This window comes from Argopecten irradians, chromosome 2 (assembly GCF_041381155.1).
Source record: "Argopecten irradians isolate NY chromosome 2, Ai_NY, whole genome shotgun sequence".
In the NCBI taxonomy this organism is placed as follows: domain Eukaryota; kingdom Metazoa; phylum Mollusca; class Bivalvia; order Pectinida; family Pectinidae; genus Argopecten; species Argopecten irradians.
Window position 1 is genome coordinate 59,840,580 of NC_091135.1, and position 14,456 is coordinate 59,855,035.

Sequence of the window (14,456 nt, forward strand, 5' to 3'; positions counted from 1 at the left end):
ACCCCCTCCCCCATTTTCGCCGAGTAAAATGTTCTAAAAATGCATATTCTACAGAAAAAAGGGTCCTACTGGACATTTTTGTACATCATTTTAGAAAATTTTCCGCTGCGCGGCGCGTTCCCTAAAACGTTCAAGTACGTAATGTTCAAACCTTTAATAATGCAAATTCAATACACACGAACTAGACTAAAAATGTCCATCAAGGGATTATACTGTTTCAAAAAATGCCTCTTAAAAGATTAATTTTTTAGATGTCTTTGTAAGACAATCAATTTATTATTATTTTGAGTTACACAACAATGTGCCGATGTGTCCGGTATGTTTCGTGCTGGGTTGCATAATGATAAGACGACACTCACAATTATCATTTCTAAATGCAGGTAACATTACCGTGTTAAGAGCACTAAAAAATCATCAAGATACAAAATCGCAATATTTTTATCTCGGGGGGGGGGGGGGGGGGGGGGGACCGGGGGGGGGGGGGGGAACCCCGACCCCCGGACCCCCCACGAAAACCAAATCGCAAATTCAACAAAATGCATCGTAAAACCCATCTCAGTCATTCTAAATCGTAATATATATTTCCAGGGGATACCCCAGACCCCCAAAACTCGCACGCTAATTTGCGTATTCATTAATATCCTGTTAGCGACGCCACTGTCTATAGATGTTTACAAGGATTATATGTAATGATATATATAAAAAAAAGTATATCAAGTATTTTCTGTGGGTGCGGGGCGCGCGAAGGGGTGTTGGTGTTACGAAATATTGAGGACACTTGCCCTCTCATTACGTTTCATCTTCCTACGCCACTGCATAGGTTTTGATTTTACAAGGACAAATAAGAGCTGAAAACGATTTTTGGTAGTACTGCCAAAAATGATTATATTATTTACATATGCAGTGCATTGAAAACATGGTCAGACCATGAAGCTATATTGTGGTCTACAATTCCATTTCAAATTTTTACAGTGTTATTAGTAATTATTAAGTTATTTCTTCAGATATATTTCCAACTAAACACATAAGGCATAGAAACAAGAATTTTTCTGCGTATACATTCTGTGTTATAACGTTGATAAGGCATCAAACATGTTTGTTTGTTCATGTGAATGATTTTCAAAGATTTATTCATCAAATATGATGGTTTTCAATAGATAGCTGAATAAAAATAACAAGTCTAATTTTTTGCTTAGTTACGGTACATATAACTTTGGTCACGTGTGAATCCGACCACTGGATAACAGATGTACACGTACAATGCAGGACCAAGGCGCCTTTATCTGTTAATTTTTACACCTAGAAATTAAGGCGAAGAGCGACAACTCGTGGAAACTTAATTCATGTTGCGTTTTACAATTTTGATATCCACCAGTGGACCAACTGCTAATGGATTCATTGTACCATACTGGTCAGACAGATTGTATATAAACACGTGTCCTCGTACAATATGTAATATAACTACTCTGTTATGCTGTCCGCTAACTAGAGAATGAAGTATATCCTAAATAACAATATTTACCCTAACTGTTATATTCACTGAGTGAATACAAGCGGAATGGAACACATTTCACACCACGAGCGGACTGGAGGTATCAAACAGACTGGTTGATTAACGGTAGGTAGTTTTTAATTTTATCTATCTTTTATAATTTGATTAGATAGCAATATATGTATGACATCAATTAAAAGCTAAAAATAAATAAAAAAAAAGATACGCAACGAATATCAGATATGGGCGTTACCAAATTAATAGAGCTAATTTGTAAGTGTTTATCTTCCCATTACACCGACAACTTATTTCTTTTACAACTAGGCCGGCTGTGAAGCTATCTATATATCTCATGGAGTATGAAAAAGATAATGGCATCATTTAAAGAAGGAGATGATGTTCATAATGCAACGCGTTAATATCTTCAAAACTTGCTGAATTTTGTGAGAAATAAAATAAGTAGCCATGGCATGCTCTTGTAAATATGCGGATTTTGCGAAGTGCTGACCGTATAGCAATGTATGTATATCAGGTTTTTTAGCTCACCTGGCCCGAAGGGCCGGTGAGCTTATGTCATGGCGCGGCGTCCGTCGTCCGTCCGTCCGTCCGTCGTCCGTCCGTCCGTCCGTCCGTCAACATTTCCTTTAAATCGCTACTAGTCATAGAGTTCTGCATGGATTGTAACCAAATTTGGCCACAAACATCCTTGGGGGAGGGGGAACAGAACTTGTATAAATTTTGGCTCTGGTCCCCCGGGGGCAGGAGGGGCGGGGCCCAATAGGGGAAATAGAGGTAAATCCTTTAAATCGCTACTAGTCATAGAGTTCTGCATGGATTGTAACCAAAATTAGCCACAAACATCCTTCGGGGAGGGGGAACAGAACTTGTATAAATTTTGGCTCTGACCCCTCGGGGGCAGGAGGGGCGGGGCCCAATAGGGGAAATAGAGGTAAATCCTTTAAATCGCTACTTGTCCTAGAGTTCTGCATGGAATGTAACCAAATTTGGCCACAAACATCCTTGGGGGAGGGGGAACAGAACTTGTATAAATTTTGGCTCTGACCCCCCGGGGGCAGGAGGGGCGGGGCCCAATAGGGGAAATAGAGGTAAATCCTTTAAATCGCTACTTATCCTAGAGTTCTGCATGGAATGTAACCAAATTTGGCCACAAACATCCTTGGGGGAGGGGGAACAGAACTTGTATAAATTTTGGCTCTGACCCCTCGGGGGCAGGAGGGGCGGGGCCCAATAGGGGAAATAGAGGTAAATCCTTTAAATCGCTACTTGTCCTAGAGTTCTGCATGGAATGTAACCAAATTTGGCCACAAACATCCATTGGGGGAGGGGGAACAGAACTTGTATAAATTTTGGCTCTGACCCCCCGGGGGCAGGAGGGGCGGGGCCCAATAGGGGAAATAGAGGTAAATCCTTTAAATCGCTACTTGTCCTAGAGTTCTGCATGGAATGTAACCAAATTTGGCCACAAACATCCTTGGGGGAGGGGGAACAGAACTTGTATAAATTTTGGCTCTGACCCCCCGGGGGCAGGAGGGGCGGGGCCCAATAGGGGAAATAGAGGTAAATCCTTTAAATCGCTACTTGTCCTAGAGTTCTGCATGGAATGTAACCAAATTTGGCCACAAACATCCTTGGGGGAGGGGGAACAGAACTTGTATAAATTTTGGCTCTGACCCCCCGGGGGCAGGAGGGGCGGGGCCCAATAGGGGAAATACAGGTAAATCCTTTAAATCGCTACTTGTCCTAGAGTTCTGCATTGAATGTAACCAAATTTGGCCACAAACATCCTTGGGGGAGGGGGAACAGAACTTGTATAAATTTTGGCTCTGGTCCCCCGGGGGCAGGAGGGGCGGGACCCAATAGGGGAAATAGAGGTAAATCCTTTAAATCGCTACTAGTCATAGAGTTCTGCATGGATTGTAACCAAAATTAGCCACAAACATCCTTGGGGGTAGGAGAACAGAACTTGCGTAAATTTTGGCTCTGACCCCCCGGGGGCAGGACGGTTGGGGTCCAATAGGGGAAATAGAGGTAAATTCTTTAAATCGCTACTTGTCCTAGAGTTCTGCATGGATTGTAACCAAAATTAGCCACAAACATCCTTGGGGGAAGGGGAACAGAACTTGTATAAATTTTGGCTCTGATTCCCCAGAGGTAGGAGGGGCGGGGCCCAATAGGGGAAATAGAGGTAAATCCTTTAAATCGCTACTAGTCATAGAGTTCTGAATGGAATGTAACCAAATTTGGCCACAAACATCCTGGGGGAAGGGGAACAGAGCTTGTATAAATTTTGGCTCTGGTCCCCGGGGGCAGGAGGGGCGGGGCCCAATAGGGGAAATAGAGGTAAATCCTTTAAATCGCTACTTGTACTAGAGTTCTGCATGGAATGTAACCAAATTTGTCCACAAACATCCTTGGGGGAGGGGGAATAGAACTTGTATGAATTTTGGCTCTGACCCCCCGGGGGCAGGAGGGGCGGGGCCCAATAGGGGAAATAGAGGTAAATCCTTTAAATCGCTACTAGTCATAGAGTTCTGCATGGATTGTAACCAAAATTAACCATAAACATCCTTGGGGGTAGGAGAACAGAACTTGTATAAATTTTGGCTCTGACCCCCCGGGGGCAGGACGGTTGGGGTCCAATAGGGGAAATAGAGGTAAATTCTTTAAATCGCTACTTGTCCTAGAGTTCTGCATGGATTGTAACCAAAATTAGCCACAAACATCCTTGGGGGAAGGGGAACAGAACTTGTATAAATTTTGGCTCTGATTCCCCAGAGGCAGGAGGGGCGGGGCCAAATAGGGGAAATAGAGGTAAATCCTTTAAAATCGCTACTAGTCATAGAGTTCTGAATGGAATGTAACCAAATTTGGCCACAAACATCCTGGGGGAAGGGGAACAGAGCTTGTATAAATTTTGGCTCTGGTCCCCGGGGGCAGGAGGGGCGGGGCCCAATAGGGGAAATAGAGGTAAATCCTTTAAATCGCTACTAGTCATACAGGTCTACATGAATTGTAACCAAATTTGACCACAAACATCCTGGTTGGAAGCGGAACAGAACTTGTTTAAATTTTGGCTCTGACCCCCCAGGGGCAGGAGGGGCGGGGCCCAATAGGAGAGAAATAGAGGTAAATCCTTTAAATCGCTACTAGTCATAGAGTTCTGCATGGAATGTAACCAAATTAGGCCATAAACATCCTTGGAGGAAGGAGAACAGAACTTGTATACATTTTGACTCTGGTCCCCCGGCGGCAGGAGGGGCGGGGCCCAATAGGGGAAATAGAAGTAAATCCTTTATATCGCTACTTGTAATAGAGTTCGACATGAATTGTAACCAAATTAGGCCATAAACATCCTTGGGGGAAGGGGAACAGAACTTGTATAAATTTTGGCTCTGACCCTCCGGGGGCAGGAGGGGGGGCCCTATAGGGAAAATAGAGGTAAATTCTATTAATCGCTACTTGTCCTAGAGTTCTGCATGGATTGTAATTAAATTTGGCCACAAACATCCTTGGGGGAAGGGGAACAGAACTTGTATAAATTTTGGCTCTGATCTTCCGGGGGCAGGAGAGGCGGGGCCCAATAGAGGAAATAAAGGTAAATCCTTTAAATCGCTACTAGTCATATAGTTCTGCATGGAATGTAACCAAATTTGGCCACAAACATTCTTGGGGGAAGGGGAACAGAACTTGTATAAATTTTGGCTCTGGCCCCCTGGGGGCAGGACGGTTGGGGCCCAATAGGTGAAATAGAGGTAAATCCTATAAATCGCTAATTGTCTTAGAGTTTTGCTTGGATTGTGACCAAATTTGGCCATAAAAATCCTTGGGGGAAGGAGAACAGAACTTTGGCTCTGACCCCCTGGGGGCAGGAGGGGTGGGGCCCAATAGGGGACTTAATGGTTAATATTAAAATTCCTTCAGAAAAGAAACAATGAAGCTGTATTCAGAACATTACTTGGCATTACAAACCAGGTGAGCGATACAGGCCCTCTGGGCCTCTTGTTTCTGTTCTTTTCTTTCCTCTGTAAAATAAAAGATAATTTTTACGACTTACATGACAGTCAACCATACACGTGATCAATACCACACAGAAGTAATATTATTTGGTTTTGTCAGTGGTGGTTTTAAAATTATTTCCCGACTTTCGAACAGCTACGATTATTTTTAGGATGTGCCAAGTTTTGGAGGTGGAGGGACGTCGGAGTAACGAGTGAAAAACCACCAATCCATGATCAGTACGGAACAACTTCAAAGTCGGTATATTATGATTAAAATGAATGACAAGCCAAAACAAAAAATATTGTGTAGCGATAGGTAGTAAAGTGACTCTAGTTACATCGATGTCGTGATAACTGTAATTACGAACAAACAACATACAGTAGATCTTATTTCGCCTGCGTCGCTCATCATACAGAAATTTCAGAAAAAAGAGAGAACAATGACAGTAGGTGATGTTTTTGGGAAAACTGATATCGATTTAAATGGATTGCTTTCACATCTCTATTTTATGCCCTAAATTCAACCTACCGCGTAGAAATACTAAAGTTAAGATTACCAGCAGGAAATGAAGAATGTTTTCTTTTGATGTAATATTACTACTACTCATTTAGTTAATGATGCGTGGGACTATTGGATCTTGTGCCAAATGAGAGAAGTCTCTAGCTTATAAAGTTAGTGTGACGCGTTTCATATAGTAGCTCTAAATACCAATTTAAAGAAATTCCACTTATCTTGTAGATATTTAAGTAGTTCATGCACAACTTTCATCTTTAAACTTTGCTCACTACCTTGAAGGACGTATGCAATCAAAAGGCGATAATACAAGTTGTAAGTGTTCAAATGTTGCGTAATTAAGAAGAAATGCTTGGGGCATTTGTTTTCTTACTGTTTTTGTGACGTTGAATCGGGATTGAATGATTCACTTGTAATCCTTTTGCTAGTAATCTATTTCATTTTAGTGACTTGTAAGTTAAAGAGTTAACTCTGATCCTACTAATGAGTACACACCCCGTACATACATTTGACATTGGTTCTTTGACCCAATGTATGTGGTACAAACACAAGGCCACACTTCGGACCATGCATTCATCGTTGTTCAATGAAATTACAATAATGGGTCTATGACATGTTCCCGTGTCAGTGTTCGATCTACATGCATTACCATTTGTTGGAAATGCATTAGCATGAATTGACCTTTGGCCCCGCTACGAAATTTTATGCCAGTGGCGTAGGAAGATGAAACGTCATGGGGGGGGGGGGGGGGGGGGGGAAAGGTCCTCAATATTTTGTAACCCCCCCCCGCCACACATACAGGAGGAGACTAATTCAACTCCCAACCATATAATATATGCTTTATGTTCATTTTTCATATATCACTAAATTTAATCCTTGTACACATTTATAGACAGTGGGGTCGCTAAAAGGAAATTAACGAATACGCAAATTGGCCGAATTAGCGTGTGAGCGTCGAAGGCGCGAGATTTTGGTGTTTTATTAGGGTCTGACGGTGACCCCCGGGATTAGTTTTATGTATTTCGATGATTTTGCGATCGCCCGACAGCGCGAGATTTTGGTGTTTGGGGGGTCCGGGGGTCTACCCCGGGAAAAAATTACGATTTAGAATTTTGATGAATTTGCGAGCGCCCAAAGGCGTGAGAATTTGGTGTTAGGGGGTCCGGGGGTCTCCCCCGGGAAAAAATTACGATTAAGAATGGCTGAGATGAGTTTTACGATGCATTTCGATGAATTTGCGAGCGCCCAAAGGCGTGAGAATGTGGTGTTAAGGGGGTCCGGGGGTCTCCCCCGGGAAAAAAAGTACGATTTAGAATGGCTTAGATGATTTTTACGATGCATTTTGATGAATTTGCGAGCGCCCAAAGGCGCGAGAATTTGGTGTTAGTGGGGTCCGGGGGTTTCCCCAGGGGGAAAAAATTACGATTTAGAATGGCTGAGATGAGTTTTACGATAAAGTTTAATGATTATAAAGCGTTCTTAACATGGTAATTTTTCGATTTAAAGCTACCTGCAATTAGAAATGATAATTGTGTCGTCATAACATTATGCAACCCTACTCGATCTGAATATACCGGCTTCACACCATCGGCACATTGTTGTGTAACATAAAAAAAATGAATTAATTGTCTCGCTAAGACATATAAACAAATTGACATATAAACAAATTGATCTTTTAAGAGACATTTTTTTAAATAGCACATAGAATCCCTTGATGGACATTTTTAGTCTAGTTTGTGTGTATTGAATTTTCACTATTTAAGGTTTGACATTATATGCTTGAACGTTTTAGGAAATGCGCCGCGCAGCGGAAAATTTTCTAGAATGAAGTACGAAAAATGTGTAGGAGGACCCTTTTTTCTTTCAAATAAGCATTTTTAGAAAATTTCAGTCGGCGAAAATGGGGGGGGGGGGGCAAAAAGACATGTTTGCCCCCCCCGTCCTGGGGAACGGGGGGGGGGGGGGGGGGGGGGGGGGGGGGCAGTTGCCCCCCCCTGCCCCCCCCCGCTTCCTACGCCCCTGACTCTGTTTCTTTTAGGAGACTTCTAGGATTAGTTCATGCGCTATAAATTGTATGACGGTACGTGTTCTTTGAGATGTAGAACAATGTTAAGAATGAGTTATCAGCCGACTCTATATACAGTTACGTTTCTGTTCTTATTTGAACATCCCATATCATGTTATATAATAATGTAAGTTGCTAATGTTATGAATTAATTGAACTGAATTTTAATTGATTGTTTTAAACGGTTTCACATTAGAAATGACACCAAACACTTCGTTCAAATTCCTTGTGTATTCTGTTTATTCAAATTCCTTGTGTATTTTGTTTAATGTTGAAAATTTGCCTAAATACATCCTGGTGTGGTTGATACATGTGGTTCCGTCTTCGGGGGGACTCTCCACTCCCCTCACCCCGTCTTCGGGGGGACTCTCCACTCCCCTCACCCCGTATTCGAATGCAATTGTCCGCTACAATCTCCAGAGGTGTGTCGACTGAGGTGATCAAGTCCCAGCCAATCTAGAATCAATGCAACACATTTGATATGCAGAAATACTTGTGTTGGACTTTCCAGTGCTCCTCTCGCTTTCACCATAACCACAATTAATTAAGCCATTTCAGCTTCTCTGCACAGAAATCTGTCAACATCGACTGCCCTACCAAATCCCGGTATCTCGCCTCCACTGGAAGGCACCACGCTTCCCATCCTCTCTGCTGACAGTTTGCTACCATATCCTGGTATTTGGCCCACTGCTCATAACCATCACCCATCTGTTATCCCCGATGTACTGTAAACTCCTCCAAGGTAACCTGTTATATGACCTTTGGTTTGTCACTGTTACCTCTGGTGGAAACCGCGTACACCCTCCGCAATTTGCTCACAACTGCCATTCCCCAGCCGTACTAACGATCCCACTCCCTTCCACAGTAACTTATTTCGTGCTCTGTTCTCCTGTTCGGACAAAATTGTCCTTTCCTGTTCTTCACCATTGCATCTATAGCTACATGAGCAGATAAAACTTTATTCCGGTGCCAATAGAGCGTGATCGACAGATTGTACTCTACATTTGCTGGTTTGCCACAGTCTGCAGTTGGGGTTCTCTGACATTCTTCATGCTACCAAGTTTGTTGACGAAGGTATACGTCATACACTGATTTCTGCTGAAACTATTTTATCTATACATCTAAGGACCAGATATCACTTAATGTTAGCTTCTATATAGACGAACACTTTCCCAGCTAGTTTAGCCAACTGTCCTGCTTCTTTATTAATGGTGAAATGATTTCCCTTTGTGCTAGGCTCCGTATTATTAAAAAAATGAACATCTCCCATTTATGGTTGCACAAAATTGACGTCGGCAACTCGATGGCAGAAATATGCCACCATACAATACTTGCCTATACATCGATATAATAGTTTTGAGCAATTTTCGTTATCAGTGTATTCCCAAAATCAAATTTAAAAAAAAAACCAAACAAGAGATCCCAGAGGGATCTTGGCGCCCACCAAAGATTGATCTATGTCTGACAAATGAAAGAGGGATCTTTTCTCTGCTTTTCAAACTTACAATTCTTTTTTCTGCTTTTCAAACTTTAAACTATCAAAATCCAAGATGGTGGTCGCAAAATGCAATAGGCAGAACTAGGGTCCTAGAGGAACCTACATATGATATTTGAGAACAATCCCTTCAATACTTTCTGAGAAATAGCGGTAACAAACTTTAACTATCAAAATCCAAGATGGCCACCGGTCGGCCATCTTGTTGACCGATCAGTCCCAAAATGCAATATGCACAACTGGGGTCCTAGGGGAACCTACATATGAAATTTGAGAAAGATCCCTTCAGTGCTTTCTGAGAAATAGCGGTAACAAACTTTAACTATCAAAATCCAAGATGGCTACCTGGCGGCCATATTGTTGACCGATCAGTCCCAAAATGCAATATGCACAACTGGGGTCCTAGGGGAACCTACATATGAAATTTGAGATAGATCCCTTTAGTGCTTTTTGAGAAATAGCGGTAACAAACTTTAACTATCAAAATCCAAGATGGCTACCTGGCGGCCATCTTGTTGACTGATCAGTCCCAAAATGCAATATGCACTACTAGGGTCCTAGGGGAACCTACATATGAAATTTGAGAACAATCCCTTCAATACTTTCTGAGAAATTGCCGTAACAAACTTTAACTATCAAAATCCAAGATGGCTGCTTGTCGGCCATCTTGTAGACCGATCAGTCCCAAAATGCAATATGCACAACTAGGGTCCTAGAGGAACCTACATATGAAATTTGAGAACAATCCCTTCAATACTTTCTGAGAAATAGCGGTAACAAACTTTAACTATCAAAATCCAAGATGGCCACCGGTCGGCCATCTTGTTGACCGATCAGTCCCAAAATGCAATATGCACAACTGGGGTCCTAGGGGAACCTACATATGAAATTTGAGAAAGATCCCTTCAGTACTTTCTGAGAATTAGCCGTAACAAACTTTAACTATCAAAATCCAAGATGGCGGCTGGTCGGCCATCTTGTTGACCGATCAGTCCCAAAATGCAATATGCACAACTAGGGTCCTACGGAAACCTACATATGAAATTTGAGAAAGATCCCTTCAATACTTTATGAGAAATAGCGGTAACAAACTTTAACTATCAAAATCCAAGATGGCTGCCTGGCGGCCATCTTGTTGACCGATCAGTCCCAAAATACAATATGCACAACTAGGGTCCTAGGGGAACCTACATATGAAATTTGAGAAAGATCCCTTCAGTGCTTTCTGAGAAATAGCGGTAACAAACTTTAACTATCAAAATCCAAGATGGCTACCTGGCGGCCATCTTGTTGACCGATCAGTCCCAAAATGCAATATGCACTACTAGGGTCCTAGGGGAACCTACATATGAAATTTGAGAAAGATCCCTTCAGCACTTTCTGAGAATTAGCCGTAACAAACTTTAACTATCAAAATCCAAGATGGCGGCTGGTCGGCCATCTTGTTGACCGATCAGTCCCAAAATGCAATATGCACAACTAGGGTCCTAGGGGAACCTACATATGAAATTTGAGAAAGATCCCTTCAGTACTTTCTGAGAAATAGCGGTAACAAACTTTAACTATCAAAATCCAAGATGGCTGCCTGGCGGCCATCTTGTTGACCGATCAGTCCCAAAATACAATATGCACAACTAGGGTCCTAGGGGAACCTACATATGAAATTTGAGAAAGATCCCTTCAGTACTTTTAGAGAAATAGCGGTAACAAGAATTGTTAACGGACGGACGGACGGACGGACGGACGGACGACGGACCACGGACGAAAGGCGATTTGAATAGCCCACCATCATCAGATGGTGGGCTAAAAAAACAACGAAATTCTTCACATAAAACCAGAAAGGGCTACCAAGATTGATATAATGAAGCGGAGAGATAGCATCGATTATTAAAAACTGAATAAGGGAAAATACACATTCCCGTCGAGTGCCCAGGAAGCATGCTCCGTCAGTGTTAAATACAAGCCACATAGTAATGTATATGTGCAAACAATTATACTTTTTTAAATGAGATTTATTTGTATACAAACCTTAAAGCTACTATTGGTGTGTATTTGAATAGCTGTATATATGTCGTTTGGATCTATGTCATGGAGCATTCAAGCATGGCGTAAAACGCTATAAATAGAACTAACGTGGTAAGGCGAAGTAAATAATAACATCTAGAAGCAGTGTATCTAGGCCTTCGAACATTCTCGTGTTTTATAATCTAACGTCATCTCATGTTCCGACGTTTGATTCCTTCACAGACAAGTAATGGTGCCTTGACGTCGTTCTTACTGATATTTTATATAACCAGTTCTGTATTCTACACAGTCGCAACATCAGGTCACGGAGAAAGGCGGGGTCGCGCAAAGTTTAGCTATCTGATGGATACTGTAAACAGTGCCCTATAATGGATGACTGGGACGTTACAGCAACCCCGCCGAAGGTTCGCAAGACTCAAAATGTGGAGATAGCGTATTCCAGAACGGGAGAGCATGAAACTAAACATACAGAGGATAATGTGAAAGTAGTACTTGAACGATTAATGCGAGACATATTAAATGTTGCAGATGATGCCGCACCCATTGAGCAGTACCTTTATAAAATGTTGGAATACTATAAGGAACGAGCTGGGTCCGGCTTTGCGGCCCTCAATATTGTCGGTAGCACAGGGAACAAGTTGTATGTTCCAGAACGTGACTCGTGTGGATACTATCGGCTTGAGGTTGACGTTTTGTTTGAGAATCCACTAGAAGGAATGGTTATACCTGTTTTAGGTGAACGCCCTGTCGTGGCCTGGTTTGCCACTGACACCCTGGACAACTCTCTGCCATTAGGTAGTGTGGTATTGCGGTTAGAACGTTATGACGGCCAATTCGGATCAGATTTCGAGGAGCGTGAATGGCTGCACAAACACGTGGAATCTGGCAAATTCCTTCTGTCCTCCATGCATTACTGGGGTGTGACGTCTTCACACAAGTCGATTTTGGGCGAACGGGAGGTGCTGGTTCACCCTTCACCACTGCTACAACCACTTTTCAAAACGTTCAAATCAGAAAGAAAGAGTCTACTGCTTGGCGGGCAAAATTACGAATTCACTATACTCATGGATAAAGTAATATCTGTCAGAATCCCGTGGCCCTCAGAAGCCGCCGAGTTCGGAACAAGACCCCGGAAATGGCCCGAGTCCAGCGTAATAAAAAAAGTCATTACAGATGGCTGTCATCTTGTACATAATCCTCATAATAGAGGGGGCACCTATTTTCTGGAGTGGAAGTACACGTTTTCAACATCGGAACAGGAAATTGTGCTCAATTTCACACCTTTTCAGAGATCGTTATTTCTTGTCATTAAGCAAATGAAGCGTCTCTATCTAGACTACGGGACGTCGGAGATCGGAGAGCCATTGGCGGGCCTGACAACCTATCATTTAAAGACTATCATGTTGTGGCTGAGTGAACGGTTGGATCCCACGTTATGGGAAACCTCACCACACAAATGTTTCATCATGTTCTTTCGCGATCTTGAGAAATGTCTGGACACTGGTGTCTGCTCGCATTACTTCATACCGAAAATCAACGTCATGCAGAGTGCTTGGAGCCCAAAGATGCTTCAAATGCATGAACACGTCTGGTTAGAGCAAAATGGTTCCGTCAGAGAGAAACTTCTGGAAACGGTAAGGGACATAATTGTCCGTCCGGAAAGGTATCTGACAGACGCTCTGCTTACAGCCATAGATAGTAAACACGTGATGGAGGCTAAAAAGGAGCCCGTCAGGACAAAAGGACATGGCAACTTATATGTAGAACTAGATATACTGGACCAAGCTATCGTCAAGCTGAATGACCAACGGGCTGTTAGGGAGTTGAACGGCACATAGGCGATATATATATATACTGTCGTCACCATAGCGTTGCTGGTCATGTTTCAGTCTCACCTTTGTTTATTTTATAACGTGATACTGATTATTGTCAGATATTACCCACATCTGATGCGATCGGTTAATTAGGTCCTATGGGCTGGTGCACAGAGATGCTGTACTTTCTAATTCATAATTTAGTTTTCCGAATTTGTGCTAGATTTGACTGCGCTAAAATAAATACATTTATATTTACAGTATAATAATTAGAGTTACAGTTTACACGAATTCTCTGTGGATCGATGTAAGTCGATGAATGTGTTACATAATACCAGAAACATATATATAGAGATTGGAAACTCCTTCTTTGTCTTTGTTGACAGGCAGATGGACATTTTGCCTTGGCTAAATTCTTTTAATTGTATTCTATTAAACATGATATTTTTGCATCAAAACAAAGTTTAAGCATTATATCATGGTTTGATGTGATCAGTTTTCCAGATTGATGTTATTTAATATGATTTTTGAAAGCACGAAAATAAGCATTTTTATCTGGTTTTCTGAATAGCAGGCATTCAAAACCGGAAGTGCGTTTTGTTTTATTAATAAATAAGTTAAAATATTATTTTCTCTATCCAAAAGCGTACTCAAACCATCTACAAATTACTGAACTTTTACAACATATCAAAGTTATTCTTTTGTATTCAACTATTTAAGAGTTTATCTAAAAACCACTAAGCATATAGAGAGGTACATCTGCCGATCGTAAAATTGGAGGAGTTGCCAATCTCGATGTATATATGTTTCTGATAATACGCTACCGACTAATCATGAAATACGCGTTACACACAAAGTTCTTAAACCAAAAACACATTCTTACAATTGACTTGTAGGAAAGAGAGTTTCACCACAGAAGAATTCATATTAGAAGCTTTATAACATTATGGACGTACCACAAAGCCAAAATGAATTATGATTTAGAAATCAAAATACACTTAAAAATAAAATCCAATAACAAAGACGATTTAC